We start from the raw sequence: 6,000 nt of genomic DNA on the forward strand, positions 1-6,000 counted from the left end.
TGAAGAAGATTGAAAAGAGGGTTGGTGCCAGAACACAGCCTTGCTTCACGCCATTGTTAATGGAGAAGGGTTCAGAGAGCTCATTGCTGTATCTGACCCGACCTTGTTGGTTTTCGTGCAGTTGGATAATCATGTTGAGGAACTTTGGGGGACATCCGATGCGCTCTAGTATTTGCCAAAGCCCTTTCCTGCTCACGGTGTCGAAGGCTTTGGTGAGGTCAACAAAGGTGATGTAGAGTCCTTTGTTTTGTTCTCTGCACTTTTCTTGGAGCTGTCTGAGGGCAAAGACCATGTCAGTGGTTCCTCTGTTTGCGCGAAAGCCGCACTGTGATTCTGGGAGAATATTCTCGGCGACACTAGGTATTATTCTATTTAGTAGAATCCTAGCGAAGATTTTGCCTGCAATGGAGAGCAACGTGATTCCCCTGTAGTTTGAGCAGTCTGATTTCTCGCCTTTGTTTTTGTACAGGGTGATGATGGTGGCATCACGAAGATCCTGAGGCAGTTTACCTTGGTCCCAACAAAGCTTGAAAAACTCATGCAGTTTGGTATGCAGAGTTTTGCCGCCAGCCTTCCAGACTTCTGGGGGGATTCCATCCATACCTGCTGCTTTGCCACTTTTCAGTTGTTCGATTGCCTTATATGTCTCATCCAGGGTGGGAACCTCATCCAGCTCTAGCCTTAGGGGCTGTTGAGGGAGCTGGAGCAGGGCGGAATCTTGGACTGAGCGGTTGGTACTGAAAAGAGATTGGAAGTGTTCTGACCATCGGTTGAGGATGGAGATCTTGTCGCTGAGGAGGACTTTGCCGTCTGAGCTGCGCAGCGGGCTTTGGACTTGGGGTGAGGGGCCGTACACAGCCTTTAGAGCCTCGTAGAAACCCCTGAAGTCGCCAATGTCCGCGCTGAGCTGTGTTCGTTTGGCGAGGCTAGTCCACCACTCATTTTGGATCTCCCGGAGTTTGCGCTGAAGATGGCTGCATGCGCGACAAAATCTCTCAAGGTCCATTTCCAACGTGTTTTTCCCAATCAACTTGCATGTTAAAATCCCCCATGACTACTATAATATTGCCCTTTTGATATGCCTTTTTTTTATCTGATGCTCCAAATTGTTTTCCACATCACGGCAACAGTTTGGAGATCTGTACATGACAGTCAACACTGTCTTGTTAGCCTTGCCATTTTATAACATCTAATTTCATAACTTCCATAACATAAAGTTCCATAACTTCTAATTTTATGTCACTTCTTTCTAAGAATAAATGATCCTTACCAACAAACCACACCACCTCTACACCTTCTCCCCACCACAATGCTTACCTGCCTATCCTTTTAATACACTGTGTATCCATATAACCATATAACAATTTACAGTACAGAAACAGGCCATATTGGCCCTTCTCGTCCACACCGATTTAAGTGAAACTCCACTAGTTCCACCTACCCACTCCCTTGCCCATAACCCTCCAACCTCCTCACATCCATGTACTCATCTAACCTCCTCTTAAATGACAGAATTGACCCTGCTGCAACTACCTCTTCTGGAAGATCATACCACTCAGCTACCACTCTCTGAGTGTTGGGCACTATCGGTAGCCTAATAATGATGTAGACAAAAGACTGAGGGGAACGATTGGCTTTATTAAGCAAGAGACTCCTGGTCCGGGTCTAGGCTAGGAAAATGAGCGGGAAGGAGAGGGGACTCGACCTTTATGGCCAGGAGTCACATGGGAAGGATCAAGGGGGGAATTAAGGTAGGGAGACCCCTGGAGGACAGGCCAGCCAGTACATACAGCCATATCACCACACTGAGTGAAGAAGCTTCTTCTTATATTACTCCTAAAGTTTTGCCCCCTAACCCTTAACTCATGACCCCTTGTACCAATCTCCCCTACCCTCAGGGGAAAAAGCCTATTCACATCTACTCTATCTATTCCCTTCATAATTTTAAATACCTCCATCAAATCTCTCTCAACCTTCTACGCTCCAATGAATAAAGTCCCAGTCTACTCAATCTTTCTCCGTATTCAAAATACTGCAATCCAGGTCACATTTTTGTAAACCTTCTTTGCACCCTCTCAACCTTATTGATATCCTTCCTATAATTTGGAGAGCAGAACTGGACACAATACTCCAAACCTGGCCTCACCAATGCCTTAAACAGTCTTAACATCACCCCCCAACTCCTCTATTCTATGCTATGATTTATAATGGTCAGCATACCAAAATCCTTCTTCACCACCCTATCTCCATGGGAATCAACCTTCAAGGAATGCTGAACCATTATTCCAAGATCCCTGTGTTCCTTTGCATTCCTCAATGTCCCCCCCCCCCTTCACTACATATGTTCTATTTTGGTTATTCCTCCCAAAATGAAGCACTTCACACTTATCTACATTAAACTCTATCTGCCACCTTTCAGCCCACCTTTCCAAGCAGTCCAAATCCTTCTGTAGTCCATGAAAAAACCTCCTCACCATCCACAACTTCCCCTAATGGACACTCAGCTCGCAATGATGTCCATCCTTTAGCCACGACTCTGTCATGGCCACTACAACATACCTGCCATTCTACAGCTGCGCTACAAGGTTATCCACTTTATTTTTTATGCTGCATGTATTTAAATAATGACCCTTTAGCACTTTATTTGTTACAGTTGACTCCGTGTCCCTTTGTATTGCAGGTCATCAAAGGGCTCCAATGTTGACCTATCTGCCTGATCATTCCACACAAATTCCCTATCATCTGTCCCTACTTGTGTGCCAAACACCTCTTTCTCTGCAACCCCTGTATCTACAACCCCTCAGCCAAGTCTCTGTAATGGCCACAGCATGTTTAGTCCGTACACTGAGCAATGTTACGAATTCATAACCAATCTTTTGAAACACTATTCATTCCTTTGGTTCCCCCCATCTAGTTTAACCCTCCCCCTGCAATAGCATTAGCAAACATTCCTGCCAGCATATTGGTTCCACTTGAGTTGCGGTGTTACCTATCGCAGTTGTACAGGTCACCCCTTTCGCAGTGACCATCCACCATATCCACGACCCTCATGACTCACTCACCGATCCTTCCAAAGCGACTGCTCTTTCTGCACCTGTGATACAACCCCTCAGCCAAGTCTCTGTAATGGCCACAGCATGTTTAGTCCGTGCACTGAGCAATGTTACGAGTTCATGACCAATATTTCGAAACACTATTCATTGAAGTATACACATTTCAATACAGAAGGTCCCCCTCAGCCTATCAGCATGGGTCTATCAAGTCTCTCCTTCTAACATGAGACCCTCCAGTCCAGATGAATAATTTCTGCTCCCTTTTCAGTTCAACGCCACCTGTAGATACCATTCCTTAAGTCACGTTGCAGCAAAATAACTCCGGAGTATTCAAGAGGCTTATGGGGCGATAGACAGGAGTAACAGGGAGGCAGTCACCTCAAGGAGACATGAAGAAGATTACTGTCTTCTTTACTGTCAACAGAAGGAAAGGGAATCAGTAGAAGACAATCAGACCATTCTCTTAAAAAACAAAGACATCATTTTATATATTTTGTGGGGGAAAACAACCTAGCAGGTGCAAGCGTCAGCATTCAAGTCACTGGCACGGAGTATGGCACTGTGTCTCAGGAGAGAAAGAGAGTGACAGTGATAGAGATTCATTGATAAGGGGATCAGACAGGAGATTCTGTGATAAAGATGGAGATTGTCAGATGGTATTTTGCCCAGCAGATGCCAGGGAAAGACTTGTCTCTGAACATATGCTTGGAATTCTTTAGTGGGAAGCTGTTCATCCAGATGCCATGGCAAACCTTGGCACTGATGCCTTAGGCAGGAAAAGGGATGAAGTATGAAGAGTAAATATAGGGAGTTAGGAAGAAAGCTAAAAAGGAGGAGCTCACAGGTAATAATCACTGCATTTTTGCAAGTGGCAAGAATGGGAAATTATGGCTGATATACACATGGCTCAAATGTAGGGACAGCGTTTGGATTTGTGGACAATTTGTGGACATGTAGAAAAGGGACAGGTTTGCTCCTGAACTCCAGAGCTGACATTTTTTCTGGAACTGCTGGCGAGGGTTTAAAATTGTTAGGTGGAGGATGGGAACCAGTGAGTTAGGTCAGATAAAGATGCAGTCAGTGAAATGGTAATTGCAATGTATAGTGAAATTATGAGTCAGTTTGATGGTTTGAAATGTGTATCCTTCAATGAATAGTGTTTCGAAAGATGGTCATGAACGTAACATTGCTCAGTGTTACTTTCTCTCAGTCATCGATGACAGCCTTCCAGATCAGGAAATTCTCTTTTTGGGGTTGTAACTGGTAGTCCTGCTGGATGTGATGCCCCTCACCAGCAGATACTGACACGGCCTATCACTCATGATAGCTGAGCCCCAGTCGCTATGAACAAGGTAAAAATAGAGTCTAGGGATTTATAACGGACAAGGCATGGATGGTGGACGGGATGTGGGAGTACTCATCGATGACTGAGAGAAAGTAGGTATTCCAGTTCGTGGAGGGGAGAAGTCCCTTAAAATCAATGTTGAGCCATCCGAAGGGCCTGGATGATTTAATCAGGTGCACTTTCACGGGGTGAAAAAATTAAGGCTTGCACTCAGTGCAGACCTGGTCATTTCTCTCGCATCTTCTATTGACTAGGGCATATTGTGGGACTTGACAAAATGAGCCATGTGGGTGACCCCTGGATGGCAGAGCTCATTGTGTATGGTCTGCAGTTGGCCATTGTGTGCAGAGGCACAACATTGCACAACACTCCCTGGACAAGGCAGCTGGAGGGTTGTTAACGGCCCCTGGCCGGTAGGCGATATCAAAACTGTAGAAGAGATCAATCCTCCACCTAGTGATTTTGTCATTCTTAATTTTGTCCCTCTTGGCATTGCTGAACATGAATGTGACAGAGCACAGATCCATTAGGAGCGTAAATCGTTTGACCAGCCAGGTAGTGCCTCCAGTGCCTTACGGCTTCTATAATGGCCTGAGCCTCCTTTTCCACAGATGGTTTCCGAAGCTTGTGGCTTTGAAGCATCCGTGAGAAATAGGGAACTAGCCTGCCTGTCTAATTGAGAGTAGCGGCCAGGGCTACGTCCAAAGCATCACTTTCCAATTGTAAAGGTACATTTTCAACTTCTGCATGCATGCGACTTTTGCAATGTAACTTTGGAGGTAATTAAAAGCTATCTGGGCTTCGGCTGAAAGGAGGAAAGTCGTGGCCTTTAAGAGGGGACGAATCTTGTTGGCGTATTGAGGGACCCACTGGGCGTAATATGAGATAAACCCCAGGCATCTCCTCAAAGCCTTTGTGGTTCTGGGGGGAGGGGAAGCTCTAATAGGGGGCACATCCTATCATGGTATCAATAATGCCATTCTCCACCACGTATCCAGTCTTGTAGTCCTGAATGCACATTTGTCAGAATTGTAGGTAAAGTTCAGGGCTCTCACCACGTGGAGAAAGCTCTGGAGATTGGCGTCATGGTCTTCCTTGGTGTGGCCACAGATGGTGACATTGTCAAGATAGGGGAAGGTAGCCTTCAACTATCCACTATCCTGTACATCTGCCGCTGGAAAATAGATACCCCATTGGTAATACCGAAAGGGAACCTCTGGAACTGACCTTTAGCCTCAAATACCGTATATGGGTGGTCCTTGGAACAGATTGGCAGCTTTCAGGTCGATGGTCGAATAGATCTGATATTGCACAATATCGTTCACCATATTCAACAGACAGCTGCCCCTGCCCTGACTCAGGAGCCAGTGTTTGCTCTGTGGCACCTCTCCCTACTGCAGACCTTTCAGGTGGCAGAACTCCACCTTCAGTGCTGCCACCTTAACGTCCCTTTGCAGACACCGCAGCTGGCTCTGGAGCCACATTCTCCTGGCGATTTCACCTGAAAGCTGCTAAGGATATAATGGACAATTGACATCTCTGGGAGATGTTGAATAGGTTGTAAATTGCAGCAGATTTCACTGTGGACTGCGACAAGTAACT

Source organism: Narcine bancroftii, chromosome 14 (assembly GCF_036971445.1).
Source record: "Narcine bancroftii isolate sNarBan1 chromosome 14, sNarBan1.hap1, whole genome shotgun sequence".
In the NCBI taxonomy this organism is placed as follows: domain Eukaryota; kingdom Metazoa; phylum Chordata; class Chondrichthyes; order Torpediniformes; family Narcinidae; genus Narcine; species Narcine bancroftii.